The sequence below is a fragment of the Adelges cooleyi genome, unplaced genomic scaffold (assembly GCF_023614345.1).
Source record: "Adelges cooleyi isolate 19-005CV unplaced genomic scaffold, UGA_ACOO_1.1 ACOO_flye_CR_arks_rails_tigmint_CR_PRNA_22, whole genome shotgun sequence".
NCBI classification, from domain to species: Eukaryota; Metazoa; Arthropoda; class Insecta; order Hemiptera; family Adelgidae; genus Adelges; species Adelges cooleyi.
Genome location: NW_026095882.1, coordinates 49,093 through 56,692, shown reverse-complemented (window position 1 = coordinate 56,692; position 7,600 = coordinate 49,093). Strand labels below are relative to the sequence as shown.

The window sequence follows — 7,600 nt, the reverse complement described above, 5'->3', positions numbered from 1 at the left end:
TTAAATTCCATAAATATAAAGACAAAAAATCTAAAAAAATGTTAGCGTTTGAATTTTTAATTTTCATCCATTTGTTCGCTGTTTATGACTTTGTAAAGATTTGAATTTTTGTCTATATTTCTTAATAATTTCATTCGATTCGACAAAGACAAGTAGTTTTATTACGACGGTCATCACATCAAATATAATAATAATTTGATGTTAACGCATTCCGTATCATAATCAGGTATAATAAATAACCATACATTATTAGACGAAAGGTAGACTGTTACGGATAACGGACTTTACACTTTAACCTAATCTAGCTGGAGCTAGTCATTAGCTGGTTATCTCGGATAACAATCTAGTATCTAAACTATGCATCAGTTACCACGGAATAATCAAGTGACCAGTACCCATAATATATTTTATTATTTGTACAAAATCGCATTATATTTATTATTTGTACATAACCTCATCGCTAACAAATTTCGACTTCGAAGTTCACACGTTTTCCATTAGTGAAATGAGAAATTGCAAACTCAATTAAAAAATGTTAGTAAATTTACATTATATTTTATAGTAAATATGATAGCATGCTTATTGTAGTTATGTCATAACTCGTTATTTTATAATTGTTTAAATATATCAATTGATAATATTTGCTCTCGACTTTATTTTGACGTTACATTCTTGGACACACCATTAATTTAATAGGTAAGTGTATTAAAGTTTAATAGATAATTTAATACAATACGAATTCAATTAGCTTTTTTATTTTAGGTTGAATGCTTTTTTCCGAAAATCTTTTACCATTTAAAAATCAATGTTATCATGTCAGAAATATCTATGGCGTTGAGAATAGGCTATACCAATTACTATGGAAATGTCTTTTCAATTGGACCCAAGACTGAAGACCTTACAATTTTATATCAAGGTGTAAATTACAAATATAAAGCATTAATTTAATAGGTAAGTTTATTAGAGTTTAATGGGTAATTTAATACAGTACGATTTCAATTAGCTTTTTTAATTTAGGTTGAATGCTTTTTTACTGAAAATATTTCATCTTTTAAAAACCAATGTTATCATGTAAAATTGGTTTTGAGTATGACATATCAATTGCTATGGATATGTCTTTCCAATCGGACCCAAGACCTTACAATTATATATCAAGGTGTAAATTATAAGTATAAAACATTTATTTCTAATGTGACATTTTTTCATGTGAATGTATAATATCAACACTAAGCAATTTGAAAGAAAAGTGTGTTGTGTTAACTTAAAATAATTATTAATGCATGTATTTGTGTATGTGGGTTGATAATACTCATATACCCGTTTCATTTATTTTTAAAAATATCAGTAATTAATGTATGAATTTCATACTACTACATACAAGGAATCACTTCTTGATTATACCAATATTTATAATAATATGTAAGTATATTATTTGTATTTGATTAAACTTATCTAAGGTAGTTCAAATGTCTGCTTTCAGTTTAGTTATTTCTTACAATGATATAACCCATATATTGTGTGTCTGACATACATTACGGATATTTTATCATAAAGTTTTAGCTATAACTGACACAGGTATTTGGCTATCAAAGTTAAATTTTATATCAAATTAATTAATATACAATAATTCTCTCTTTAAAAAAGTAGTAATTCTATTAATTTGTATTTAATGAATTCAGTAAATCAATTAAATTATTTTTTTGAACTTGCCTAAGATAATTCTTATAGTTAATTTTATTTATTGAATTTTGATTTTGTTAGATTTGTTTAATTACCAACGATTGTAAAAAGAAAAAAAATTAAATCAGTATTATAGAAGTTGAACAATTTCAAATGTATAGATATTGTTTTTGTTTAATATTTTTGATTGAATATTTTCAAAATAGTAACATTTGTAATTTTTAAATTTATTGTTGTATTAATAATTAGTTTATGAAAATTTTATTAGTTAAATACTTATATTATCAGACAAAAGATTATTATTGTTCTTTAAATGTTATACTATACTATATATTTGTCGTTGAAATTTATCAACACAATTGTTTGACTATGTGTTATCAATGTTCAAATTTTGTAAAGTACACAGTAAAAATTAATAAAAATTGTTTTTTAACTCTTTAAAGTAGGAAAATTGTCGCATACGCATTACAGAAAATATTCTTTTAACCATTATTTGCATCATTTAAGGTAAACAAATTTTATTTTTAACAACTATGCATTATAAGTTAGTATAATTGATTTTATAATTATTTGTATTTATACATAAATATAGTATACATGTATGTATGTGTATAAAATCAGACAAACTTGTCGCGTACAAATTCCATAAAATTTAAATCCTTAAAAATGTGTTTTATTACAGAATAATTGTTAAATTTAGATACTACAATTTAGCTAAGGCTATTTTTGATTTAATATTGCCACTTTTACATAATCTTAGTAAAACGTACCCGTTATAATAGTTTAATAATGTCAATACTTTAATTTGTATAGTAAACAAGGAAATATCAAATAATGGTTTTCTTTTTAAATAACTAAAATCTATTAAGCTTTTAATTTTCTAGATATTAAATAGTGAACAAAATAATAAAAATAAGAAAATACTGATTATACATAAAATCAAAATTAGCAAATTCAACTGTAAAAGAATTAACTTTTCAATTTGAAATTTTTGAAACAGACATATTTTATTATAAAGGCTTTAGAATCACTATTATTATAACATTATACACCTTATAAGTTATAATAATAATTAGTAAGTACTAATAAAAAGATTAGAAACATATAAACTATTTAATTTAATAGTTATTAATAAAATAAAAAAGACAAGTTCTGATAATTTAATGTTTCTAATAAACATTATCCATGTCCCGAAGTTTCTTTAGCTGATATACCCATCCCTTCATCTCAATCAATAAAATACCTAGGGCTAACCATTGATCGGCGCCTCACTTGGGCATTACACGTAAGAGAAAAAAAACTTGCCTTAAACGCACGTCATCGGTTGCTTAAAACATTATTACCTAATAAACTTACTAAATTAATTATAAAATTGCTCATTTACAAATCCTTAATAAAGCCTATGTGGACATATGGACTTCAACTCTGGGACAATGCCAAGAAATCAAATCTTAATAAAATACAAACCACTTAAAACAAAATCCTTCACTCCATCACCAATGCCCCACCTTATGTTTCTAATTTCTCTATCCACTCCGACTTAAAAATTAAAACTATACATGAAGAAGCCAAAACGTTCTATAAACGTTTCTTCCATAAACTGTCCTCTCACCCAAAACCTCTTATATCTGGACTAGCAACTCACACGATTCCTGGAAACCCACCACGGCGACTAAAAAGAAACTGGTGTAGCGATCTTCTTAATGATTAACCAAAAAAAAAAAAAAATTTTAATTTAAAAATTTATATATACGATTTATATATAAATAAGCAAAAGGAAGTGCGATCACTGGATGGTTTGTTCCCTCACCCTATACATGTGAAATTACTTGTAGCACATATTCTTATTATGCCTAGGGCATAGATTGTATATTTCGAATTAAAAAAAAAAAAACTTATTTACAGACTAATATGATTTTTAAGTAAGCTTTTATATCCCTGTTCGACTATTGAATAAACAACAATAAATATTTAAAAGTTTTTCTTTAAATAAACTATAAATTGTAAATGGGTTAAATTTTTGTGAAACTTTTGTAAGGGAATGTTATTTTGTTGTATCTTTCAGATGATGTCACCTATATAATACCACACTATTGTTCAATGATATTATGTCGTTCAATCTTTTTCCTATAAAACATTTGGTTCACAACAAGCTAAAAAGTAATAATATATTGCTATGTGACGGTTTTGTAAATAGGTACTAGATACATTTTTTTGTTTTTGTCAAACGGTAAAACAACTACTATTTTTTTACGATTGATAGGCTATAGCCACGATTATTTATTTCAAAATTGAAATTTAAATTACATTGAACAAACAAAATTCATATGCGCTTATACAACTTTTATACTTTTTACACTGAAATCGCTATGACAGTAGCCGTTTAAAAGAATAAGAATCATTTAAGTTTTAAACAACGGCAGAACAGTATTCAAATATCTTAAGCATTGAAAAAAAAACAGACAATAATGAATTCTAAAAATTGTATATTGTTTTTATATTTGATTGTTCATTTGTATACAGCAAATGCAGGGATTTGCAAAAATCCGTCGGTAACATTTTTTTAATCTAATTATATGATTAAAAAAAAATGTAACTGTCTATAAATTGATTGATTAATATAATAGTAAAAATTCGAGTTTTCCAATGGCCACAGCTGACACGGACTTCATTTAATAAAAAAAAAATTCGAGACACATTAATTCTAAAACAGTAGTATTCACATTGTTTATTAAAAATCGTAATAATTTTAGGAACTAGCCAGACTTTATAGAAGGATTTTAAAACAATGCAATGTTGTTACCAGTACAACAGTGCATAATACAAGAAAACGTGATCAATGAATTTAATATTTCTACAAGAGATGAAAATAAGATACTTAGTTCCGTGTGGGGTTCGTTGAATAATAATAATAATTCATTAATTGATATTGTAAAATATATATGTGAAATGTGAAAACTAATAATTACTTCAGTGTTTTACATAAATAAATAGAAATTTATATCGATAGGTATTGGGTAGTGTGTTTTTCCAACATTTCTGAGGGTTATTTATACTATTATGAAAAAGGTGTCGGTAGAAAAAAAAAAAGTTTTTCAGCCGAAGTATTTTCTTTTCTCGTCGAAGTACCGAATAAATTTAGAGTAGTGGTGGAAATATAGATAATGAAATAGTACATTAACAAGCTAGTATCTAAGATGGCTAGTAAACACATCAAGTTTCTGGCTTATATATTAGTGTTTTCATAATATCTGGCCTTATTGAATATAATTAATATTGTTTATTTGGGTCATGGATAAGTAATAAATATTATATAACCTTATATGGTATTATAAGTGTACACTGAAGAAATCATGAGTAATATTTAAGTTGTTTATACAAGGACCAATTACGTCTGTAACCTAGATTGTATCGTATACAGGGTGATCCAACTAACGTAAGACACTCATTTTCTCTGAAAGTATGAATATTTTGCGAATTTTTTTTTTCCTAAAATTTTAGGTACATATTTAGCTACATTTTTCAATATTTAGAAAAATTTTATCTTCAACCCTTATACGTTAAATAAGTACGAACCTCGTTTTTTCAAATGGGAACATATGTTTTAAATTCCATAAATATAAAGACAAAAAATCTAAAAAAATGTTAGCGTTTGAATTTTTAATTTTCATCCATTTGTTCGCTGTTTATGACTTTGTAAAGATTTGAATTTTTGTCTATATTTCTTAATAATTTCATTCGATTCGACAAAGACAAGTAGTTTTATTACGACGGTCATCACATCAAATATAATAATAATTTGATGTTAACGCATTCCGTATCATAATCAGGTATAATAAATAACCATACATTATTAGACGAAAGGTAGACTGTTACGGATAACGGACTTTACACTTTAACCTAATCTAGCTGGAGCTAGTCATTAGCTGGTTATCTCGGATAACAATCTAGTATCTAAACTATGCATCAGTTACCACGGAATAATCAAGTGACCAGTACCCATAATATATTTTATTATTTGTACAAAATCGCATTATATTTATTATTTGTACATAACCTCATCGCTAACAAATTTCGACTTCGAAGTTCACACGTTTTCCATTAGTGAAATGAGAAATTGCAAACTCAATTAAAAAATGTTAGTAAATTTACATTATATTTTATAGTAAATATGATAGCATGCTTATTGTAGTTATGTCATAACTCGTTATTTTATAATTGTTTAAATATATCAATTGATAATATTTGCTCTCGACTTTATTTTGACGTTACATTCTTGGACACACCATTAATTTAATAGGTAAGTGTATTAAAGTTTAATAGATAATTTAATACAATACGAATTCAATTAGCTTTTTTATTTTAGGTTGAATGCTTTTTTCCGAAAATCTTTTACCATTTAAAAATCAATGTTATCATGTCAGAAATATCTATGGCGTTGAGAATAGGCTATACCAATTACTATGGAAATGTCTTTTCAATTGGACCCAAGACTGAAGACCTTACAATTTTATATCAAGGTGTAAATTACAAATATAAAGCATTAATTTAATAGGTAAGTTTATTAGAGTTTAATGGGTAATTTAATACAGTACGATTTCAATTAGCTTTTTTAATTTAGGTTGAATGCTTTTTTACTGAAAATATTTCATCTTTTAAAAACCAATGTTATCATGTAAAATTGGTTTTGAGTATGACATATCAATTGCTATGGATATGTCTTTCCAATCGGACCCAAGACCTTACAATTATATATCAAGGTGTAAATTATAAGTATAAAACATTTATTTCTAATGTGACATTTTTTCATGTGAATGTATAATATCAACACTAAGCAATTTGAAAGAAAAGTGTGTTGTGTTAACTTAAAATAATTATTAATGCATGTATTTGTGTATGTGGGTTGATAATACTCATATACCCGTTTCATTTATTTTTAAAAATATCAGTAATTAATGTATGAATTTCATACTACTACATACAAGGAATCACTTCTTGATTATACCAATATTTATAATAATATGTAAGTATATTATTTGTATTTGATTAAACTTATCTAAGGTAGTTCAAATGTCTGCTTTCAGTTTAGTTATTTCTTACAATGATATAACCCATATATTGTGTGTCTGACATACATTACGGATATTTTATCATAAAGTTTTAGCTATAACTGACACAGGTATTTGGCTATCAAAGTTAAATTTTATATCAAATTAATTAATATACAATAATTCTCTCTTTAAAAAAGTAGTAATTCTATTAATTTGTATTTAATGAATTCAGTAAATCAATTAAATTATTTTTTTGAACTTGCCTAAGATAATTCTTATAGTTAATTTTATTTATTGAATTTTGATTTTGTTAGATTTGTTTAATTACCAACGATTGTAAAAAGAAAAAAAATTAAATCAGTATTATAGAAGTTGAACAATTTCAAATGTATAGATATTGTTTTTGTTTAATATTTTTGATTGAATATTTTCAAAATAGTAACATTTGTAATTTTTAAATTTATTGTTGTATTAATAATTAGTTTATGAATATTTTATTAGTTAAATACTTATATTATCAGACAAAAGATTATTATTGTTCTTTAAATGTTATACTATACTATATATTTGTCGTTGAAATTTATCAACACAATTGTTTGACTATGTGTTATCAATGTTCAAATTTTGTAAAGTACACAGTAAAAATTAATAAAAATTGTTTTTTAACTCTTTAAAGTAGGAAAATTGTCGCATACGCATTACAGAAAATATTCTTTTAACCATTATTTGCATCATTTAAGGTAAACAAATTTTATTTTTAACAACTATGCATTATAAGTTAGTATAATTGATTTTATAATTATTTGTATTTATACATAAATATAGTATACATGTATGTATGTGTATAAAATCAGACAAACTTGTCGCGT

At 24.8% G+C, this 7,600-nt stretch overlaps 1 long non-coding RNA gene across 3 annotated transcripts; it reads left to right on the top strand.

The window, feature by feature from the left end:
• Positions 1 to 567: 567 nt before the first annotated feature.
• LOC126835104 (uncharacterized) lies at positions 568 to 6,659 on the top strand. Of its 3 annotated transcripts, XR_007685138.1 has the most exons (4): positions 568 to 696; positions 763 to 951; positions 6,047 to 6,235; positions 6,302 to 6,659. It is a non-coding gene; the product is annotated as an uncharacterized LOC126835104 (long non-coding RNA). The 3 variants fall into 3 exon arrangements; XR_007685140.1 differs by lacking the exon at positions 6,047 to 6,235; XR_007685139.1 differs by lacking the exons at positions 6,047 to 6,235; positions 6,302 to 6,659 and adding an exon at positions 1,018 to 1,375.
• The last annotated feature ends 941 nt before the right edge of the window (positions 6,660 to 7,600 follow it).